We start from the raw sequence: 25,705 nt of genomic DNA, 5'->3' as shown, positions 1-25,705 counted from the left end.
AAACTGGGGAATGTTATGCATGTACAAACTATTGTATTTACTGTTAAATGTAAAACATTAATTCCCCAATAAAGAAATAAATTAAAAAAAATTCTTTACCTTGTTTGTTGATGGTTATTTTGTTACTTCCATACTTTGTCTACTATGAAGAATGCAGCTATGATCGTAGGGGTACATATATCACTTTGAATTTAGTGTTATGTCTTCTGGATAAATGCCTAAAAGTGGTAATAATGGATCATAAGCTATTTCCATTTTTATTTAAGGATTCTCCATATTGTTCATAATGACTACACCAGTTTTCTTTATTTACCCTTTCTGTTTGAATCTCTAAATAAATCTCTGATGACAATATCATGCAATGCTTTACCTCCTCCCATTGTTCTGTCCCTTGTTGCACTTTTCATTATTACTAATTTAAAGATTTTATTTTGATTATTTATAATGTTTTAGTATAGATCCTTGCATATTAATTTATGTTTGGTTTGGGAGTCACTATTTATAGTGTATATGTGTTTGCATATGTCACTCATCACAGTATAATGGTATCAGCATTTTATTGTCTCCAACAAAGTATACAAACTTACTTCCGCTATACCCCCTTAACTTCCATATATTTAAAAACCATTGCCTTCAGTATCAGGCAGTATATTTTTTGTCTTAATCAGTAAATGTGGTATATAAAATTCATAATAAATATTCTAATATAAGTGCAACTATATTTCAACTTTCTGTTCTTTCTTATGTCATGATGACCTACGTTTCTTTGATGTATCATTCATTTTATGTTTAAGTAACTTTTAAAAAAATTCAAGAAATACTTTTTTTTTCATGAGAAAGAGAAAGAAAGAAAGAAAGAAAGAAAGAAAGAAAGAAAGAAAGAAAGAAAGAGGGAGAGGGAGGCAGAGAGAGAGAGACCAGAGCACTACTCTGGCTACATACAGTGTCAGGATGAAATATGGGCCATCGGTTTGCAAAGCATGTACTTTAACCTACAAAGTCAGCTTCACAGCACACTCAGGGGAGCTTTCTTTTGTTATTTTTAAGAATAAATCTAATTATGACAAATCATACAATTTGGAGTTGACAGCTATTTACTTTTAGTAAACTATAAATGCATTCCTCTATTTTTAAAAATATCATTTCAACCCTGTGCATTCTCTCTCCTTCTGGGACTATGAAGATATGAATGATATGATTTTTCTGTGTCTGACAGCTCCCTGAGGTTTTTTTATTCATTTTTTCTTGTGTGCTCTGATGTGATAATTCTTAATAATATTTCAAGTTTACACATTCTATTTGTGTCATTTCTGCTAAGTTTGTTTTTTGTTGTTATATTTTTCTAGATAATCTGTAATTGTTAAAACTTTTTTCCCTGGGGCTTTCTTTGCACCTACACAATTCCATGATTGCTGACAGACTGTTGTTTTGTTTCATTTTGTTTTGCTTTTTGTTGTTGTTGCTAAGACAGAGGGTGAAAGGAAGAAAGGAATAGTGAAATATATAGTGGGTAAGGAAGAGACAGCACAACACTACCCAGTCATTGTGGAGCTTCCCCATACAAGGGCTCCAACTGGTGTCCAAGGAACTTGAACCTGAGACCTTACACACATGTGTTCTACCAAATGAACTATCTATCATCCTTCCCTTTGTTACAACTTATTTTGCTGTCTGCTCAAAAGAACCTGCCAGATGACTCCAGGATCTGATTTGTTTTGATACTGACGTGAGTGGATTATCTTTTCTCTGTGGGGAGCCACATGTGCCCTCAAGGTTGCTATTGGCATGTCCATAGAGTCTTTGTTCACAGAAGACCTTGCTTAAAAGATAAGTTTCTAATGACATCTGGAACCTGGTAACTGAAAAGAGAGTTAACATACAAAGCCAAACAAATTGTTGAGCAATCATGGACCCAAAGCTTGGAATAGTGGTGAGGAAGTGTTAGGGGGGTACTTACTGCAAACTCTAGTGTACTTCTGTTTTCAGGTATATATTGCAGTCACCAGGTTCCAGATGTCATCAGGATGCCGGCCAGGCTTCCCTGGACTGAAGACCCCACCAATGTGTCCTGGAGCTCCGCTTCCCCAGAGACCCACCCTACTAGGGAAAGAGAGAGGCAGACTGGGAGTATGGACCGACCAGTCAACGTCCATGTTCAGTGGGGAAGCAATTACAGAAGCCAGACCTTCCACCTTCTGCAACCCACAAAGACCCTGGGTCCATGCTCCCAGAGGGATAGGGAATGGGAAAGCTATCAGGGGAGGGGATGGGATATGGAGATTGGGTGGTGGGAATTGTGTGGAGTTGTACCCCTCCTACCCTATGGTTTTGTTAATTTATCCTTTCTTAAATAAATAAAAAAAAGAAGTTTCTATTAGAGTCTCTGTTCACAGACAGCCTTGTTTAAAAGATAAGTTTCTGTCTCCCAACTCCACTTCCCCATGAATCACCCAGGACCTTCCTGATAACAGATGATCACCATGACGACATGCCACATCAATCAACTGCCCCCAACTGCTAACTCCCCCCTTGCCGTGGCTTAAAAACAGCACCCTTGGTGCTAATAAACAGACTTGATCAGAATCCTGACTTGTCTCATTTCTCTAGCATCTCTTGTCCTCATTCCCTTTCCCTCTTGTCCTTGTCCTCACTCCCTCTCCTAGGTTTACCCACGTTGAAGGTCCCGCGGGATGGGCCATTTCTCAGTGTGTGTCTTTATTTTACATAACTCTTAAATATTATTTTGATATCACCAGGACTTCAGCACTCCTGGTTAACATTTTCAGATAGAAAAAGAGAGGGAGGGAGAGACATCAAAGCAACAAATCTTCTCCTATATCGCAGTGCTCCTGTTGTGTTCTCTACTTAGGGGTGTGCTCAAACCTGAGGTATACAGGAGAAAACAGACCTGCTCCAAGGAAGAGCTATCTTACCAATTCAGTTTATTTTCTATATATATCTATATATATCTATGACATTTAGTCTTTAATGTTAGAAGACTTTGAAAATTATATACATTTGTGGACTCTAGTTCCAAGGACAATTTAACTTTTCAAAGATTTATTCTATGAGAGACCAAAGCATGACTCAACTCTGGTATATATGGTGCCTTCCCAGGGTCAAACTATGCATGCAAGTCTTGTATTCTACCCACTGTGTTATCTGGCTCCACTAATGATTCAATTGGTGCCTATGAAGTATGATTTTTGACATGCTTGTTTATTGGTATATCTGAAGTACCTGCTAATCACTGCTTTTGTTGCCTTGGTATGGAACAAAAGAAATATTACCTTCAGAGATTTGCCAGTTATTTTAAATGGGGTTTATCTAGAGTCTTACTAAAATAGACAGTACCTGGAGGTGCTTATGACAGTGGGATTCCCCCCTGCAGCAGGTGATGTAGTAGAGAGCTTATTAGACAAGAGATTTGCTATGGTTGGACCCCCCCCCTCCTTTTGTCCTTTGGGTGCCCAATGCCTCTGGTTAAGGGAGCCTCAGACTTGCTGGGAAAAGAAACTCCATGAGATATGAGATTATTATACTAATATTCTTTTTTCATCGATTTAATAATAAAAACAAAACTGTTGTATACAAGGGGTACAATTCCACACAATTTCCACCACCAGAGTTCCATATCCCATCCCTTCCATTGGAAGCTTTCCTATTATTAATCCCTCTGGGAGCATGAACACAGGATCATTATAGGGTGTGGAAGATGGAAAGTCTGGCTTCTGTAATTGCTTCCCTGCTAGACATGGGCATTGGCAGATTGCTCCTTTTCACCACCAACTCCCAGCCTGTTTTTATTTTCTTTTATTAAAATTTTTTATTATCTTTATTGTATAGAGACAGACAGAAATTGAGAGGGAAGGGGGTGATAGAGAGCGAGAGACAGAGACACCTGCAACATTGCTTCACCACTTGTAAAGCATTCCCCTGCAGGTGGGGAATAGGGGCTCAAACCTGGGTCCTTGTGCACTGTAACATGTGCATTCAACCAGATGTGCCACCACCTGCTCCCCCTCCCCCCCCAGCCTGTTTTTCTTTCTTTAGTAGGGCAGGGTTCTGGAGAGGCGGTTCGTAGCATTTTTTTACAAGTGCCAAATAGTCATCCAACATCTCTTTTGAGGAAGTGTGTCTCAGTCCTATCAGGGAAGTAAAGCACTTAACCAGGTGAACTATTGTCACTGTGGCTCTAAGTATATGCCCTGGCAGGTGCTGCTGTGTTTGTGTGATGATGTCAGTGGTAGTCCTTGGTCCTGTGCAGTCCTGAAGAATGAGCACACTGGGTCAGATGCTGAACCTTCCTGTCTCCTTGTCATGTTGGGCAAAGGAGTCAAGACATCATGCTATTATGTATAGTTTTTTGGTGCATATATCCAAAAGTGTGCGCTTTCCTCCTTCCATCTTTAAAATATCCCATCTTGTACTATTTTCTTTTCAGGATTATAATTGTACTTAGGAGAAAGGATGACAAAAATGAGTATATGCTATCCTGTTGGGATCACAAGTTCCTTTTTACAGTTTTGAACTTTTAAAAAAAAAAGTAGGTAAGAGAATTATTAATTATTTTGGTATAGTTTAAATCTTTGAGGATAAAATATAGGTGCTAAATAAAATGTAATTTATGAGTTTGTACTGATGACATTCACTAGTGATAGAACTTTTCTAATATAGCAAGCTCCCTTCTATTTCTATCTCTAAAACTTGCAGGCCTTGTAAGCAAAAAGCAATTTAAACTTTTCATTATACTAATCATACTAACAAAGATGTAGGGACAGTGCACAATGTTTCACAAGTATTGTTTAATTAATGTTTCTAAAATAGTATTGAGACTGGTAATGGTTGTGGGAAACATTCTTTAAGAATCTCCTTAGATGTTTAATGGCATGGCTCTGCAAAGTCTTACTTTCCTTGATCAAGTATGTATGTATTGATTAAACTTGAAGATGTCCAGAATTTTAAAGAATATAAAAGAAACAAAGCTTGTTTTGTGTTACAAAACAATTCTTAGTACCTAATGTACTTAGAATTCTTAGTACATAATGTACTTCAGATTACCAGTAGAATCACTACTGTAAAAAATGTTTCTTAAAATATATACTCGGGCAGGGTTAGATAGCATAATGGTTATGCAAACAGTCTCTCATGCCTGAGGCTCCAAAGTCCCAGGTTCAATCCCCTGCACCACCATAAGCCAGAGCTGAGCAGTGCTCTGGTATAATATATATATACTCAAGGGAGTCAGGTAGTAGCGCAGTGGGTTAAGCACATGTAGCACTATGAGCAAGGACCATCATAAGGATCCTGGTTTGAGTCCCCGGCTCCCTGCCCGCAGGGGAGTCGCTTCATAGGCAGTGAAGCAGGTCTGCAGGTGTTTATCTTTCTCTTCACCTCTCTGTCTTCCCCTTCTCTCTCCATTTCTCTCTGTCCTATCTAACAACGATGACAGCAATAATAATAACTACAACAACAATAAAAAACAAGGGCAACAAAAGGGAAAATAAGTAAATATAAAATTATATATATGTATATATATTCAAAATTTGTCTCTATTTTAAAGATAGTAGACCCTTCTCAGTTTACCATCTACTTGTCATTTTTAGAACAGCATGTTATATGACATGATGTCATTATAAATGGAAGCTAAGACACTTTTTTTTTTAATATTTATTTTATTTATTCCCTTTTGTTGCCCTTGTTGTTCTATTGTTGTAGTTATTATTGTTGTTGTCGTTGTTGGATAGGACAGAGAGAAATGGAGAGGGGAGGGGAAGACAGAGAGGAGGAGAGAAAGATAGACACCTGCAGACCTGCTTCACCGCCTGTGAAGCGACTCCCCTGCAGGCGGGGAGCCGGGGTTTGAACCGGGATCCTTATGCCGGTCCTTGTGCTTTGCGCCACCTGCGCTTAACCCGCTGCGCTACAGCCCGACTCCCGCTAAGACACTTTTTAAAAATATTTTATTGCCACCAGGGTATTGCTGAGGCTTTGTGCCAACACCACAAATCCACCACTCCAAGTGGTCATTAGTTCCTTTTTTTTTTTATTTGATGGGACATAGAGAAAATTGAGAGGGGAGCATGAGAGTGGAAGAGGAAATAGACAGAGAGATAGACACCTGCAGTTTTGCTTAATGGTTTCTGAAGTATTCCCCAGCAGGTGGGGACATAGGGCTCAAACTCAGCTTCTTACAAATGGTAATGTGTGCAGTCAACCAGATGCACCACTTCTGGGTTGCAAGACATGATTTCTTATTTCATGCAGCTGAGAGAAATAGTTCAGTTGTTTTGGCGGTTCCAGCTCACTCTCTACAGTAAAGCAGAATTCCAGAGGCTGACCTTCCTCATGCAGCATTTCATCCCCTGCCATTTCTCCCCCTAGTTGCCTACTTTGGACTGAGACTTCTATTGGACTTGCTAGTATACCCTTTGGACACTTTAGACAATTTTACAGCAGCTTCCTTCCCTTCACACGGCTGGTTTTTCATAGACTGACCCTGAGTAGTTCATAGACTTTATACACTGTTGCCCTGGGAATTAGATAAAAGGAAAGGGGAGATGCTGGGAAATTGTGCAGATGCAGTCACATCTGCCATGTTGTCCCCTCAGGCTACTGCTAGTTCCCGTGAGAGTTGGGACATTCTCGGAGTGCCTGTTTCGCCATGTTGTGCTCTCAGGGCATTGTCTATTTCCCCGCGATATTTAGAGTGCTTTGGACACTCCTCCCCCCTCCCATTCTCATGAGAGTTATTATCCTATCCTGGAGTGCTATGGTTACTCCTCCCCCTTCCCATTCTCATGAAAGCTGCTCCTATAAAAGCCCTTCTTCTTCCACACCTCGTTCTCTTGCCAGCGCTTCACTTCGGTGTTCAGACGCAGGAAAGGTTACTGCGTGAGGCGGCCATTTTCGCTACCTCCATGTGGCCCAACCTGCTCTCTAGCACCCAACTCTGAGGTGCCAGCACAAATAAAGATTTGTGTTCCCTCTTCGCTCCGGACCTCCTCTCTCTCTTCTCCATGGCCTGCACAACATCGTTGGAAAAGTCTAAGATATGTATGTTTGAGACTCCCAGTTTGATCTCCATTGCTCCATCTACCATAGGATTGCTCACTTGCTCATACATAAAATAAATGAAATGAGTCTGTAAAAATAGTAAAAAAAAATAAAAAAAAAAAAACAAATAAAGAAACTGTGTTCTTTAAGATGATGAACAAGCTCAAGACCACAGCATCATTTCTAGCATATGCAGTGCAGAGTATCAGGCCTGGCATCAAAAAGTCTGTTGCTTTGCCACTGAGATATCATCTCAGCCCTAAGTAAGACTACTTTTTGTGATTCCATTCACTCTTCTCAGTCTTCTCATAGAATATGAGTTGCTGGAAGATTATGCAGCACTATAAATTTTCTTATAAACATTATACCAATGGTATATGCACATCACATAGCAAATATATATGACAGATAACTTAAAATATCTCAAGATAAAAAGAAATGATAGGACATAGAAGACATATGTAGAGCAGATAAGAAAGTATGAAATATAGAACCGAACTATCTCATTTTGTTAGGACACATGTCCTATTAAAGCATGTCTTTTTAAAATATTTTATTTATTCTATTTATTGGGGAGAGAAATAGAGAAGGCATAGATAATGAAGAGAGAGAAAAGTGAGAGGGAGAGAGGGAGAGAGAGAAAGAGAGAAAATGCAATACTTACTTCATTGCTTATGAAGCCTCCTCCCTGCTGTAGGCATATGAGGGGGTCCTTCAACCCAAAGACCTTGAACATTGTAACATATGTGCTCTACCAGGTACACCACCATCTGATCCTTCAAGCATATCTTTTTTTTGAAAAAATAAATATTTATTCATGTTAAAGGGGAAAAGTGAATATAACGAATAGTAATTCAAATAATATAGAATAAACATAAGATACCAGCCTAGTTTTCACTTCTACTAGAGAGTGAGTTATGGGTGACATTTAGATTTTTTTTTACTGATCTAATAATCTATTTTCCACCCCACTCCCCCATTTTGGGAGTTAAAAAAATATTTGTGTGTATATCTCTTAAAAGTCTAGTTTTTAATAAGATTTTATTATTTATTTATTTATTTATTAGATAGAGACAGAGAAACTGGGATGGAAGGAGGAGATAGAGAGCGAAGGAGAGAGACACCTGCAGACCTGCTTCACCACTTGTGAAGTTTCCCCCCTGCAGGTGGGAACAGGGTGGGGACTAGGCTTCTTGTACACTGTAGCATGTACAAGTACAACACCACCCAGCTCCTAAAATATTCTACATTTTATTTTTCATTGTAAGCATGCATGCACGTATATCTCTGAAAATAGCCTACATTTTATTCTGCATTGCATTCTTTTTTGCTTGCCGTTCCCTGATATAAGGGGTGAATGATGTTTGAAGATCTTCATCTTCATTGATGAGTGCTTCAAGCATATCATCTTTAAAAATCCTAAACAAGAAGTTCACACAAATATCTGTAAAATAAAGATGTTAGGGTCAACAAGATAGCTTATTTGGATAATGTGCTTGCTTCGTCACACCAGTGACCTAGGGTCAAGTACAGCCCTGACTGTACTGAAGGAAGCCTGGTGCTGTGATAGCTTTCTCTTTTTCTCTCTGTATAATTTTTATCTGAAAAAAATTTAAAAAAAGAAAGTCAGCAAAGGTAAAGTTCCTGGGATGATGAAGTAAAGGTCCCATTTTACAAATAAATAAAAGTCAGCAGAGAAGTTGTTGGGTATGATTAAATTGAGGCTTGGTATTAAATATTTTGTTTTATATTATCTCAGATAAGGTTAATTGGCCAGTATCATTCTTACTTGCAACTACTCATGATGTATGTATTTTAATTTGGAGGAAATGACATATTAATGAAGAATTAATGATGCTCCCTGTCTAAATTATGATTTGTTGACCTAAAGGGTATGGGTGTAGAAAAACAAAAATTATAACTGCAAATTTTAATACTATGCTTAAAATAAAGTTTGTTCTCTGGTTGCATGACATATGTCATGAATTTGTAACATGAATTCTTTCATAAGGCATTTTGTGAAATTCTAGAACTTTGCTTTATACATTAATCTTTAGCATCTAATTCCCTCATTCATATTGATTTTAAAGCTTTATTGAGTTATAACTTTATGTTTCATTGATTACAAATATAAAAGTCAATTATTTTTAGCACATTTATAGTATGCAACTATTATTGCAATTTACTTTAAAATATTTTCATCTCTGTAAAAACTTCCCTTGTGACCATTTGTAGTCAATTCACACTCTCACCTCCATTTCTAACACTAGGAAATCAATTATCTGACTTCCTAAAAATGTTTTATCTTTTCTAGACATCTCATATACGTGAAATAGAATATAGTGTTCCTTGTACATGGCGTCTTTCACACCACACTGCACACTGAGTTTCATCCATATTGCAGCATATATTCATAGTTTGTTCTTTTATAGAGATATATAGTAATCCCATTATAATGTACCTGTTTTATTAGTTCACAAACTGATGGGCATTTGAATATATTTTACTACAAATAATGTTACTTAGAGTACTTATTTGGTTTTAGATGTAGAAAATATGTAAAAATTTTCATTTCATTTCATAGATATCTTGGAATGAAAAGTATGAAAGTATCTGATTGGTTTATATTCTTCTTACTTCTTATTTAAGCATTCTTTTATAAAAATCTACCAACTTTTTCCAAAGTTACTATTTCAGTTTGATGGACTGAGGCTTTAAGTTACTATATCCTAGATATCTGTGATATTGTTTATCCTTTAATTATAATAAAGTTTTTGTAATTATTACATTCATTCTAATGGATATGTTTTTATCTCATTGTGATTTTTTTCATTTCTTTAAAATTTAATATGCTGAACATCTCACGTATATTAGATAGTCATACATTGATGTAATGCCTATTCAAATCTCTTGCCTATTATTTAAACCACAAACATCAAATCTACTTTGATTATTTGCTGGTTGGCTCTTTGTATTAATATTGACATCATTGAGTTTGCTATTGTCAAACAATAATTTGCATTGAAATTTAAAATAATTTTTATGTGATAGCAGTTAATTTGCATCAAAGATAGATGAAGGAAATCTACTCCATAGTTATAACTTACTAATTAGATTTGTAGATTAGGTCAAATTATGGAAGAAATTAGTATTTACATACCATAGAGGGTGATCTAATAACAATCAACTATATATTTTAAAGAGTTATAAGTAGCATTCCAAATATGTTAATTTTATTATTTATTTTATTTCATTGTTTAAAATTATTATAAATTCACATCTGAATTCTAAAAACTCTTAAAAGGTTTTTAGAATTAAAAGGTTGACCTGTGACTCTGGAGCTCTCAAAATCCTCTTATTTTCTCATTTTTCTAGTTCAAGTTCTATATAATTTTTCTGAAAACTGCTAGATTTCATTTTACTTGGGCTTTAAATTGAATATAGCCATGGTACTACTACTCAGCTTCTCTAGAATGCTCACAGAGGATGATGACTTAAGATATATTAGACATTTGTCTAAATTATTCATTGCCAGCTCATTCAGTGAAATATACATAAGGTTTTAGTTTACTTTTAAATATGCAGCCTCTGTCTTTTCTTTGAATACATGTAGCTTGTTACCTCATTTATTTCCAGAAATTTCTGAATTTTTTTCAGACAGTTATAACTGTAACCTTAAACTTAAGATACAAAATGGTGTGTGTGTGTGTATGTGTGTGTGTGTGTGTGTGTGTGTGTGTGTGTGTGTGTGTGTGTGTGTGTGTGTGGTCATATGATGAAATCTCTCCCTGTAAGAAGGAAGGGTTTGCTGAATTTTTCAAGTGGTCACTTCATCTGTTGTAAACTTTCAGCAGTTAATCCCCATCAACTGCCCTTGTTTCAAATATAATGTTGCCATACTTCCTATTCCTTCTTGTTTTTTCTTTTTTTTCTGTATATCTAGTGTTTTTTGTTTGTTTTTATTGTTTTTTCTTTATTGGAAAAGGTTAATGGATGGCAGTTATTTGTATTTACTTATTTTTTATTAGAACATTGCTCATATCTGGAGTATAGTAGTGCTAGAGATCGAAACTGGAACACTGGAGACTTATATATTAACGTCTTTTTGTATGACCACCTTGTTACCTTTCCAGTCCAATTATTTCTCAAAATATTTGGGACTATTTCCTAAAATAATAGCCTCACATCGTGGCATCATTTGTTTCTCCATGTCTGATTGACCTCATTATTATGCAAGATGCCTAATGTTTCACCTCCAAAAAAGTTTTTCAGTGTACCATGAGTCACCTAGTTTTATTGGGTCTTTTATTCTAACATTTAATTTCAGAAACCATGAGAGGAGGGGGCTTATTTTTCTCCAATTTTATTGAAGATAGTCAACATATATAACATATATATTCTGATCAACAATAAGACTATATAGGTGTATATGTATACATATATATGTAGAGAGAGAAAAAAATAGCAAAGCAGTAGAGAAAGATAGCAAAGTGTTTACTATAAAGAGAGTAGCTAATATGCATAATTTTTCAGTTACAATAGATTTTCCTGGGAGGTTCCAAGATATTCTTTTAACAAGTTTTAAATGTATATAACACAGCATCATGTTATACTTTACATTCCCAGAACTTAATTATCTTATTACTGGAAGTTTATATCTTTTAACCTTCTTTGCCTATTTTTTCTGAGTATGATTTTAATACCCATATACAAATTAGATTATAAAATAGTCATCTTTTTCTAACATAGTTTATAATACCCTTACGGTCCACCCTTGTAGTGACAAATGGCAGGATTTCCACCCTATTGAAGTCTGAATAGTAATCTGCTTTGTATATTCTCAAATGTGTGTACATGTGCCACAATTTCTTTCTTTTTTCTTTTAGTATACAGTATTAGTTTCAGGGGTACAACATAATAAAAGTATATGTTCCAAAATAACCACCTCAGTATGTGAGTTAAAAACCATCACTGCACAAAGTTACAATTTCATTTTCTTGTGATAAGAATATTTTAAGATTTACTACCTTAGTAAATTTCAATTATATAACATAGCATTCTTCTCTGGGGTCATTGTGCTGTAAAATACATCCCTGTGATGCTTTTATTTTATAATTAAGATAAACATATGTGTGTGTATAAGTTAACAGTGATATACAATATTATAAGGTAATAGAGGTATAATTCTACACCACCAAATTTCTGCATTCCCAATCTCCTCCAATGGTAATCATCACAGTTCTCCCAAGGACATAGATACAGACTGATTATATATATTTTTTATTTTTTCCAATTCATGTGTTTAAGTTCTCTTTATTTCACATAGGAGTAAAATGATCCCTCAGTTGCCCTTCACTTCCCTACTTACTTCACTCAGCATAATCTCTGTCAGTTCCACCCATTTACTTCCAAAGGACACATTATATTTAACTGCTGAGTAGTATTCCATTGAGTATATGTCCCATGAGATTTATTTTATGTATTTACTTATTTATTTATTTATTTATTTATTTTGCCTCTAGGGTTACTGCTGGAGCTTGTTGCTGGCACTACAAATCCACTGTTCCTAGTGTCCATGTTTTTTCTCCCCCCCCCAACCCATTTTATTTGATAGGACAGAGAGAAGTTGAGATGGGGACGGGGAAATAGAGAAGGAGAGAAAAAGATAGACACCTGCAGACTTGCTTCACCACTTGTGAGGCATTTCTGCTGCAGGTGGAGAATGGGGACTCTAACCCAGTCCTGGCACCAAGTCCTTGTCATATAGTACTATGTGCACTTAACTGGGTGCACTACTGCCCAGCCCCACTTTTTTGTATCTATAAGACTAAAATTAATTATTTTTTCCATTGTTAAATCATCTCCCCCAACATTATTCCTCATAGTGTTTTTCTTTTTTTTTTTTTGCTGATATTTTAAACTTTTAGTCAAGAATATGATAATGTATGTACCAAAGAAGCACATAGGCCATTTGGGCAAAAATGACTGACCCTATGTGGAAGCTGATGTCCATTAATATTTACTTCTAAGTCCCTGCCTCCCCTTCCATTCTAAGCCACAGCTACAATGATTACAACTTTGGGGTGTCCTTTCTTTTCCCTCTGTCCTTTCAGACAAGGAAATTAGTGCCTGCCTTTCTCAGGTGTTCTCCAGATTTATTTCCACCTCAGTGATGGAGCAAAAACAAAAATTCCTGGGCACAAAAGTTCCAGGTCCCAGTAGAACTGGAATTCAGAGCTCTGGTCATCTTCTCTAACATTTTCCCCCTCTAGAAGTATGGATCAAAATTATTCTGGGGATGCAGAAGGACAGGGTCCTACCTTCAGTAATTGCTTCTCTACTGGACATAGATGTTAGCCAAACAATCTCTTTCTTTCCCTAATAGTAGGGCTCTGAAGAGATGAGGTTGCAGGACACATTGACAGGGTCATTGACTTAAGGAGGACAAGATGAGATTGTAGTAGTAGCTGGAATTTGGTGCTTGAAAGGTAGTATGATATAAAGCAGGACAAACTATTTAATAAGCAAGGACCAAAGAGTAGGATTAGAACCTATGAGAATAGAGACTTTAAGGTAGAAAGAATCTAGGATGTCTATTTTAGGTATGTTCCTAGGAGTCCAGGACTCTAGTAATCTTTGCTTAGGCTTGATAGCTAGCATGGAGATGGGCTAGAAACATTGTGTGAGAGGATGAAGTCAGAGTGGAGAATAGTACTTGAAAGCTGGGTTAAGACTGAGAGTGGTTCCCAAACTTGAAAAGATCGATGAATAAAACTGTCTACCACATTGACCTGACCTGGGACCCATGTATATTCATATTTACCACAGTAAACTATATGACCTCCAGGTCCCTATTAGTCTGAGCACATAATTCAAAATCACAGAGCTGGAAACATTCTAGACTGTGCACACTACAGGATTAATCCTCCTTAAGTGGCAAAGTAGGTTAACCCAGGTGGGTCAGTCCTTACTATTACTAGTTTGTAGTGAGGATAATTTCCAGAAGAGGCCCATAAAAGGGCTAATAATGACATTCCCGATGGAAATGGCCAGTGATGCAAAGTGAGGTCTGGGTCCATAGTATCTATGGGGAATCTAAGGATTCCTTGACTATGACCCCAAATTATGAAGTGGCCTTGTATTGGGCAAAGTTGCCAACATTAAGTGCAATACTGCTTTTCTGCCCATGAAGTGGGAACTAGGGACTTGAACCTGGGTCCTTGTGTACTGTAATACATGTGCCAACCAAGTGTGCCATCTAGTGGCCTCTGTGGCACAGTTTCTTTCTCCATCTACCAGTGATAACACTATGACTACTTCATTGTCTTGGCTATTATAAATAATGTTATCAGCATAGCAATACCAATATTCATTAGGGATAGTTATTTTGTTTACTTCAGCTGTATACCCAGTTATACAATTGCTGAATCCTGTGATAATTTCATTTTTTAATTCTTCAGGGAATATCAATTATATTTTCCATAGTGACTGTACCACTTTACACTTCTACCACTAGTGCACAGAGACTCCATATTCTCAACAGTAGTTATGATATTGTGGCTTTTTGCTGATAATCTTTCTAATGGATGTTAGTACTCTCATAGTAACTTAGATTTACATACACATCTCTTCAAATAGAAACATTTATAATTTCTTGCAAATTCTGATGCCTGAAGATATTTTTCTTGGCTGCTACAGCTCTGGGTAGGATTTTCAATGATAGATTGAGTAAGAGTGGTAGAGTGATGAGGGGTTGGGGAAACCTCATCTCATGTTTGAACTTTTAAGAAACAAGTTCAAACCTTTTCTTAAAGATAGAGATACAGAGTCAGAAAAGGAGAAGGAAGGAAGGAAAGAGAGAGAGAGAAAGAGACCACAGCACCAAAACTTCCTTCAGCATTGGGGGTTTAGTGGTAGAATTCTCACCTCCCAAAACTTTTTCTTTAATAATTCCATTTTATTATTTCTTAAATGGAAATATTAACAAGACTATAAGATATAAGGGGCACAATTCTACACAATTTCCACCACCAGAGTTTTGTAGCCCAACCACTCCCTTGAAAACTTTCCTACTCTTTATCCCTCTGGGAGCATGGACCTAGGACCATTATGGGGTGCAGAAAGTGGGAGGTCTGGCTTCTATAATTGCTTCTCCTTTGAACATGGGCATTGACAGGTCAATCCATACTCCCAACCTGTTTCTATCTTTCCTTTGTGGATCAGGGCTCTGGGGAGATGGGGTTCCAGCACACATTGATGAGGTCTTCTGCACAGGGAAGTCAGGTTGGCATCATGGTAGCATTTGCAACTTAGTGGCTGAAAAAGCATTAAGGTATAAAGCGGAACAAATTGTTAAATAATCACGAACCTAAAGGCAAGAATATAATAGGTAAGATTTGGGGTCTCTATTTTGGAAAAAGCTCATAGGTCTATTTTAGGTATATTCCAAAGGACACATAACTATTAATTTTTGTCTGAGCCAATAGTTAACATGCAGGTGAACCCAAGGTACTATCTGGGGAGATGGTCAGATTCAGGGATAGTACTAGAAAGTTGGATCAAGGAAGAAAGTAACTCCCAAATATGAGAAAAGTATATAAATATTGTTAAATGTAAACCCCATCAATTTGATCCAGGGCCCATATTCATTGCAGGAGCCTGTGTAACCTATGCGCCCCTGTAGGTCTTAGCTCGCATTCTGTGGTCATGATTAGAAACATTCTAGGCTGCACTGATTTCAGGACCCATCTTCCTCAAGTGGTAGAGTATGTTGGTCAAACCTCCCTTCTGAGAATGGGGCTGTCCTTACCATTGTTGATTCACACTGAAGGCTAGGTCCTATAGGGGCCCACAAAGGAGTACATTATGTTGTTCCTGATGGAGATGACCAGTGACAATGGAGACGAGGAACTGTTAAAGGTCTAGGTCCATCATGTCTGTGTGGGAATCCCAGGATACCCTGACTAGGGCTCTGGTAATCAGGTGGCCTAGTAGTAACCAAAAGAACCATCATTAAAGTACGCTAATTTCTTTCCTTTATCTAGCTTCTGTAGTCCTTTGTCTGACAAGGTTAGCCTTGGAGTGATTGAGGAAAGTGGAATAGGAAGTAGGTGAGAAGGTTATCTAGGTCTAAGTAGAAACAATTTGATTACTTCATGTGGCCGCTTTTTAGTTTCTTCTACTTGCTCTCTGCAAACTATTATGCACCTTTGCTTTAAGGTATATATTTTCCCTCAACTTATGGATACATGTGCACATATGCCCTATCTGATGGGCCCTGGTCTATATCTAGGTTCTGAGGCTTTGTTAATAAGTGCCCCACCCAACATGGAATTAAGGAGTCCTATGAGCTAGGGAAGGACTCACCAGAATAATAAAACTGAAGGGTTGACTTTCTATGCCTAAATTCTCTGGACACAATCAGAAGTGAAACATTCTGAGGTGTTACTGGTTGCATTGATTAGGTTGGGATCAGCAGATGCCATATTCTTTGATATGAATTGAGAGAAGCATGCAGGAAAGTGAGCTCACCCCAAAGGTTCCAGGACTGGGAGAAATATGGGTTTTATAGAGAATGGAGAAGGTTCCTGCTGTCTTAGGGTTTAAGAAGGCAATAGGTAGTTACTGTTATAACCAATTTATTTGGAAATTTGGTTTATGACCCCACTCATAAACAGAAGTTGAGAAAGAAGAACAGAAAGGGAAATTCAAACCCAAATCTGACTGAGTTCGGAGTATCACACCAAAGTAAAAAAATCTCTGGGTGGAGGGTGAGGGTAGATTTTTCACTTTGTTGGGGTTGGGGAGGAGGGGGGAAGGACACGGACCTTTGGTGGCAGGAGTGGTGTTAATATACACTCATATTAACTTATAGTCTTACAAAGCACTATTTAATCAATGTGAGGGGGAAAATTAATTGTCATAAACTTTTTGATGCGGACCACAGTTTTGAGTATATATTTAAGCACTTAAAACTTCAAATTGGTAATCTGACTGAATTTTTTCTTTTCTTTTAGTGTTTTTTTTATATTTATTTATTCCCTTTTGTTGTCCTTGTTGTTTTACTGTTGTAGTTATTATTGTTTTATTGATGTTGTTGTTGGATAGGACAGAGAGAAATGGAGAGAAGAGGGGAAGACAGAGTGGGGGAGAGAAAGATAGACACCTGCAGACCTGCTTCACTGCTTGTGAAGTGACACCCCTGCAGGTGAGGAACCAGGGGCTTAAACTGGGATACTTATGCTGGTCTTGAGCTTCGCGCCACATGCACTTAACCCGCTGCTCTACCGCCGGAGTCCCAATCTGACTGAATTTTAACAGCCGGCTCAAATTGTTAATATATTTCTAATAACTTTTTCTTTGAAATATCAAATCACCTATAATCTTGACCAGGGAGAACAGAAACAACTAGTTGTGTGGCCTTGTAAGATTCAGCTATATGTAAATAGCATTAAAGTACATAAACTATGGTGAGGTCTTATATGATACAGTAAATCCTAACAATGGGATTTACAAAGTCCAAGAAAACCTTCAGTGCAGTAAGGATCAGGCTCAAACCTGCATTATATGGATAGCAAAGTAGAGTACTATCTGAGTTACTTGTATCCTTTCATTAATAAGTGACATTCTTTGGCCAGGGTAATAAATCAGCAAGTAGAGCACAAGACTTGCAAGCCAAGGGCACCTGGTTTGATCACTGGCACTATATATGCCATAGCTGAACTCTGGTTGCTCTCTCTTTTGAAATAAATATAAATATTTAAGTACGATGTTTTGTTTTGTTTTTGATTATGGATTTCCATATTTTGAAGTTGGTTATTTTTGCACCTGATCTATTGAGATCTCTTTTTAAAGTATTTTTATTTATTACTGTATAGAGACAGAGAAAATTTGAGAGGGGGGAAATAGAGAGGGAGAGAGACGCAGAGACATCTGCAGCCCTGCTTCACCACACATGAAGCTTTCCCCCTGCTGGTGGGGACCAGGGGCTTGAACCAGGATCCTTTCACACTATAGTGTGTGCATTTAACCAGGTGTGCCACTGCCTGGGCCCTTGAGATTTTTTTATCATAAATCTGTACTTATTCTTGAGTCTTTTTTTCTTCATGTACTGTTTTTATCTTTTATTTAATTGTGAATTAGAACATCTACTGATTTGTATATGTTTTAACATTTTTTCATTCACTCAATGAATTTTAGACTGTGGTGTGGAATATTTATTGTTGAGTTTGCCTTACTAGCATTTATTGAGAATTGTTGTATCTATAATGAGTGATAAGCTATAGTTTTCTTTGTAGTGTCTTTGGTATCAGAGCAAAAATTCTTCAATTTGGTGAAACTACTGGATAGACTCTTAGTTCAAGTACTGGGAGTTAAGTTGCTATTTCCAGTGCTCTGGTCAAGTTCCCTGGTGGAGCAGGATTGGAGGTGGCACTGAGTAGCAAGAGTATGGACAAGCTTTCCTTTCTTGGTGAGATAGAAGGATAGGCTCCAAGGTCAGAAAGGTTTATGGTTTGATGTCCTGAATCAGATAGAACTACACACCACACTCTGCTCAGATAAATTCACTGTCTTGACTATAGAAAGACAAAGTTGTTTGTGGATGTTTCTTTTTTTTAATTTTTATTTATATAATAGAAACACTGAAAAGACCATAGGATAAGAGGGGTACAGTTCCACACAATTTCCACCACCAGAACTCTGTATCCTATCTCTTCCCTTGATAGCTTTCCTATTCTTTTTCCTATTCTGGGATTATGAAACCAGGATCATTATGGGGTGCAGAAGGTGAAAGGTCTGGATTCTGTAATTGCTTCCCCATGAACATGGGCGTTGACAGGTCAATCCATACTCCCAGCCTGTCTCTCTCTTTCCCTAGTAGGCAGAGCTCTGGGGAAGCAGGGCTCCAGGACACATTAGTGAGGTTGTCTACCCAGGGAGGTCCAGTTGGCATCATGGTAGCGTCTGGAACCTGGTGGCTGAAAAAAAGAGTTAAAATATAAAGTAAACAGAATTGTTGACTAATTATGGACCTAAAGCCAAGAATATTGCAGATGATTTGGGGTCTCCATTTTGGAAATAGCTAGTAGGTCTATTTTAGTATTTTCCAAGGGCCCCATGACTTTACAAGTTGTTGCCTGAGCCTGACATATGATATGCAGGTGGACCCAAGTTATTGTCTGGGGAGATGATGTCATGGCTGGAAAAAGGACCAGAAAGCTGGATCAGAGAAGAAAGTAGCTCCAAAATATGTTTCTATGTTAGTGTCACTGACAGTAGGAGCTGTCTTCTGAGATCACAGCTCTGGATGTTGTAAACCTTATTTCCCTTCTCTCTCACAGTCAATTTTGATTATCTCCTGATAATCAAATCCAGAGGATTCTTCCTTACTTAACACCCTCCAGCATCCTTGTACAAACTTCTGAAGTGAAACCAAAACAAGCCTTCTAAAATTAACCTACAATGATGGGGTAATTAGGTGTATGCCTTGGGCTCTTCTGTTCTCACTAGAGACGCCACAGATCTATGGTGGAGGGCTTCTCAGTACAATGCTGGATTGCCCTAGAGGATGGAGTAATTCAGTCAATTTGTGGCCTTTCCTCTTCCCTTTTAATTTGGTTCTTCTAGGTCTCTGGCCCTGGGTGAATGGGGGGGTGGGGGGAAGGGGCCAGTGTGTCTCAATCACACTTTCATTTTCTAGAATTTCACAAGGGTGATATTTATGAGCACTTGCTAGTTAATATTATGAAGATAACTGAAGTAAAATGTGTCCTATATTGGCGTCACTTGAAATTTAGGTTACTATTTTGCAAGTCAATCAACTCTAGTTTACTTAATCTCTCTTGATTTAAACAATATGTCCTCTTGGCCATCCTGAGAGCTAACTGCTGGTTAAGAAAATATGATTCATTCTCTGGTCTTGTTGCTTCTGAAGATTCCGTGTTGTATCCTGACCTGCACATGTTCAAAGTTCAGATTAGAAATATCCGAAGTGAAACTAAGGACCCACTAATTTGGAGTGTCTATAACCATCCAACTTAAATTTTAAAGACAGTCATTACTGAGCTTCCCTGAGATGACCCTGGATCCTCACCAGTGAACACAGTGTCATCTGTGTTCTCTCATGAAACACAGTAGGCATTTTCACTAGTAAACCCACTGCCTTTTTTTTTTTTTACATAGTTTACTTTCTTTTTAAAAGTTAAATGTTACAACTTACTCTCAAGTATGTGGATATTTGTGATTGTTTTTGTGTATTCCTGACAGATTCTAGTGATAGACTCTCCTATTATTGTTAGTAAGCTTAGTTTTCTTCCTAATTTCATATTCAGTTTTTGTTAAAGAATTAAGGAAATGGAAGCCTCAGGACTCACTAAGCTGTCAGAACTTCTTCATCTGTTGTCCTCTTCTCCTCAGCTGAATCCTCCCTTTCTCCCCACCCCCTTCATCTCTGGGAGTTCACTGATCCAGGGTGACTTTTTCAGATAGAGAAAGCCAGAAAAAGACAGAGACAGGAACAGAGACAGAGAGGGAAGGCAGGAAATTTACCACAAGAACAAAGCTTCTTCCAGTGCAGTGGGGGGCCAGGCTGGAACCTGGGTCACACACAAAGCAAACACACTATCCTGCAGTGAGGTGTTTTTCTGTCCCTTGTCAAAACTTCTTGATTCCAAATCAAAATTTACCCCTTAAATTTTGGAATTTAATACAAAATGTGATTGAAATACTATAATCCATTTTAAAAGTCCTAAGACTTTTACTGCTAATTGAAAAAAAATAAGTTTCCAAAGTTTATTTTCAATTGTGCTATCATTATTTGGAAGCTTTTAATAATTTCCCTTTGAACAGTGTTCGTAAAAAAATCCCTATGTCAGTTACAAAAGGTCTCGTTACTCCTGAGTTATACGGCAGTTTCTCAATTTTAATAATATCATGCTCACTTGCCCTCTCCTCTGCCTTCTATCTCTCCAATTTATACCCTAATATTACTTACCAGACTTTAATGAGCTCTGGAATTATAAAGACTGGGGAGTCTCTGCTAACCAGTGAGCTGTTTTGTGATAACTGAAGGAGAATCACCTTGATGTCAGGTGAATGTTTATCAGAGGGGGAAAATGGAAATGCAAGAATGTGTGACTTCTTAATGTAGTTCACGATTATACATGTGATTATACATCAGTGATGTGGTGTTCGAAGAATGAGCAGTGTCTAGGGAAACCTGGGCTACCAAGCTCTTATAAGTTTACAATAGACGGATGTCTCTGTCAAACAAGGTCAGAATTGTTCTATTCAGAGATGAAAATGCCGCACTCTTCATTTGAATTTTATCTTTGCAGACTGGATAAAAAAGTTAATTGGATATAGTTTATAAAGTAATGTAGAAAACTTTTCAAGAATAGTCCCATGTAAATGAAGTGTTTGGGGATATACACTGACAGAAGTTATTTGAGTCTGGCATATGTTAAAAATATTATTTATGCCATATTATATAAATGACTGGCATGATATGTATGCCTGATACATGATTTCTATTGTATTTTATGACTCTGTTGGGCATTCTAGGGGTTACACATGAAAAATATAAAGATACGACTGTGTACTTGTTCTTTCTTTTTTAAATATTTATTTATTTATTCCCTTTTGTTGCCCTTGTTTTATTGTAGTAGTTATTATTATTGTTGTTGTTATTGATGCCATCATTGTTGGATAGGACAGAGAGAAATGGAGAGAGGAATGGAAGATAGAGAGGGGAAGAGGACACCTGTAGACCTGCTTCACTGCTTATGAAGCGACTCCCCTGCAGATGGGGAGCCAGGGGCTCGAACTAAGATGCTTGTGCCGGTCCTTGCACTTTGCGCCACCTGTGCTTAACATGCTGTGCTACTGCCCAACTCCATTTGTTCTTTAAGAAGATGAACCATGAACCTTATAAAATTGAATATTATCTATTCAAATACTACTAAGTCTTAACTTTTCTAATTTTTCTTCAATAAAGACATTGCCACCAAATTTAGAAACTAGGATGGGCCAGCAAGATAGCTCAGTCAGATAGTATAATCTGTCATGGACATGAGCTGTCTTGAAGTCTGGCCCCCACCACTCTGAGGGAGGCTTCAGTGCTGTGTTGCCTTTTTCTCTGCTTCTCTCCTATGCCTTCCTGTCTGACAAAGTCAGCCTGCAGTGGTGAAATCCTGGTGACAAAAGATGGAAGTGGAGAGAAAGTATGAGAAAGAGAGAATGGAAGGGATTATGCATGCTTTCCCTTTTAATACAGAAAATATACTATATAACATTATTTACTAAGAGTTACTGACATAGCAAAAACTGTATTAATATTATACACATACACTTCACAAACTTTTAAAAAGTACTACATTCATCTTCATTCTATTTAGTATACTTTCAGAATTGTTAAGTATGGAGACCAGAAGGTGGTTAAGCACACATGTTTCTATATGTGAGAATCCAGATTTGAGCCCTAGCAGTGCATCTGCTGGGGGGAGGGGATGTGCTTCTCTGCAGGTATCTCTCTATGCCCCCTCCCTTCTCAATCATATCAAATACAATAGAAAGAAAAAAAAAGGAAAAATGTCCTCTAAGTAATAGTGGATTCATAATGTGGGCACTGAGCCCCAGTAATAGCCTTGTTGGAAATAACAAAAATAAATGAATTAATTAAGTATTAAATATATGGCCAAATATAAATGGTTGTTGTTTGAGATCTGTCAGACCTTATATTAGTAAGACAGGATTAAGAAAAACTTCCACATTCCAACCAATATATTTTTATTTTTTCATTTAAGTTCCTACAGGGATTCAAAATTAGTAGCTTTGTGCACTTTGTGTGCTTTAGAAAGCTGACCTTTGCCTGTGTTTGGGCTCTGTCTGCCATTGCTATAGGCTCTTAGGACTCATCAGTTCAGTAGCAGAAGAAGAAAAAAAAAAAAGATAAATGTATCAAACCCACTTTTTTTAAGACAGTGATAGAGATAGAGATGGGGTGAAGGAGAAACCACAACATCAAAGCAACTTTCAATATAGTGGGAGCTGGGCTTAAATCTGGATTTTGCATATGGCAAAAGCAGCATGCTATCAAATGAGCAATTTTGTCAGTTCTCAAATCTACTTTTTAAAAATTTTAGCTAGGATATGAGCCACCATAATGTAGATTTTATTCCAGTAATGAAATTAATGACATGATCACACTCAGAAATAAACTTATCTCCAGAAATAAGCCTTCACTATAGGATGTAGAGTGTGTATTTGCACAGCTCTTGGTTAAGAGTCCCATCAGACTCCTACTGACTATATTAATTCTACATCACTGTAGGGATTCAATAAATAACAAGTAAGAGCTATTTAATTTAACTTTCTGTTAAAATATTTTACTCAATGAAAATGTTACCCTACAGATGTTTCATAGCAATACATTAATTGCATACTGTGATCCAATAGGGAAAAGTCTCAGGAGAATCATTTTTGATATAGTAAATCTATTTAACTTCATTTTATGCAATAACATTTACATGAGCACTCATAAATTCTCCCACTAAGATAGTATATCCTGATATCTTTATGGGAACACAGCAATGTATAAGCCTTCAAAATTATAATATAAACTTTCTCATTGTTAGAATTATTCCTAGTAAACAAAAATCACTGGATTTTTTTAAATGAAGGCATCTTTTAATATCTTTCTTTCTTCCTTTTTCTTTTTGTGTTGCCACCAGGGATATAGCTGGTGCTTAGTGCCAGCACTACAAGCCCAGTGGCCATTTTTCCATTTTTTTAATTTATATTTTATAGGACAGAGAGAAATTGAGACAGAAGAGTGAGATAGAAAGGGAGAAAAAAAGCCACCTATAGACCTGCTTTACCACTCTTAAAGTGCCCCCCTCCTTTAATACATTTCATAATTAAATAAGAGTTGGACCATTCTACCTTTCTTTTCTCCCTCTCATTTTGAATTAGCAATTCAGTTAAATTACAATTTTTTTTTTTACTGTTTTCAAAGTATAAAAAAGCAGAGGACAATTACAGGGTTTAACCTTAATGGACTGTCCTCGATCACAACAGATTCATGGTATCATAGGAGGAGAGGAGCGACAATTATGGGGAGGCCAGGGAACAAGATGATGGATGGTTTGGTTGAGGGTAAAATGTACTGATACCTATCTTAGGGAAATATAAAAATGTACCCTTGTGAAAGCAAAAACCCAGTAAATCAATATTTCCTCAAGTGATACTGGAGCTAGGAGAAAATGTCTTTACAAAGTCCAATCCACTTTACAAATTAAAACCTAGAAATTTTATATACCAGATACAAAGAGAAATTATAAGAATATACAACCTAGCATAATTATACTCTGAAATATGTTTGATAACTTATTTCTGTTTATTCCCTAGTCCTTAGATATTTTTGTACATGTCTGGGTTGATGTGTACAGATTACAATTATTGAAAACACAGGTAAATGATGTGTTTATTCAATCCTATTCACATTCCATTCTTTGGTACCTTGTCTGCATTGTCAGGAGTATATAACAAACTTCATATGTTCTTCCAGTAAAACTTTTTTTTATCATTTTATTAGCCATTGTTAAATGACTAATAAAATTGTAGGATAACAGGAGTACAATTTCATAAAATTCCCACCATGAGTTCTATATCTCATACTCTACATTAGAAGTTTCCCTAATCTTTATCCCTCTAGGCATATGGACCAAAATTTGTTACAGTTTGCAAAAGGTAGAAGGTCTGGCTTCTGTAGTTGCTTCTCTGCTGAACATGGATCTTGGCAGGTTAATCCATACCTGTTTCTACCTTTCTCTAGTGGGATAGGGATCTGGGGAGGTGGGGTTCCAAGACACATTGGTGAGGTTGTTTGTAAAGGCCTGCAATAGGGCTTATGATGATGTTCCTGATAGAAGTGACCAATGATGGTAGAGAAAGGGAATATATATATATATATATTCATATTTAGCACAGGAGCCTGTGTAACCTGAGTCTATCAGTCTGTCTGAATTTGCAGTCTATGGTCACAACTAGGAACATTCTAGTCTGCACTCATTTCATGCCCAGGAAAGTCAGATTGGTGCCATGGTAGCATCTGCAATTTGGTGGCTGAAAAGCATTAAGATATAAAGCAGAACAAATTATTAAGTAATCAGGAACCTAAAGATAAGAATATAGCATATGATATTTGGGGTCTCCATTTTGGAGAAAGCTAATAATTCTATTTTAGGTATATTACAAGGGCACCATGATTTAGTAGTTATGCTCGAACCCAGTAGTTAACATACAGGTAGGCTAAAAGTATTGTCTGGGAAGATGATGTCAGAGTTGGAAATAGGATTAGAGAGCTGGATCAGGGCAAAAAGTAACTCCCAAATATGGAAAAAGTATATAAATACCATCAACCATAAAACCTATTGATCTGATCTGAAGCCCATATTCAGCACAAGAGCCTGTGTAACCTCTGCATCCCTATAAGTCTGAGCACACATTCCATAGTCATAGCTAGGAACATTTTAGGCTGCACTTTTTTCAGGACCAGTCTTTCTCGAATGGCAGAATATTTAGACATAGCCTCCCTTTGTAGAGTGGGGCAGTCCCCACCATTATTGTTCCGCATTGAGGGCAGGGTCCT

The sequence above is a fragment of the Erinaceus europaeus genome, chromosome 2, assembly GCF_950295315.1.
Source record: "Erinaceus europaeus chromosome 2, mEriEur2.1, whole genome shotgun sequence".
NCBI classification, from domain to species: Eukaryota; Metazoa; Chordata; class Mammalia; order Eulipotyphla; family Erinaceidae; genus Erinaceus; species Erinaceus europaeus.
Note: the sequence above shows the minus strand (reverse complement) of the source record.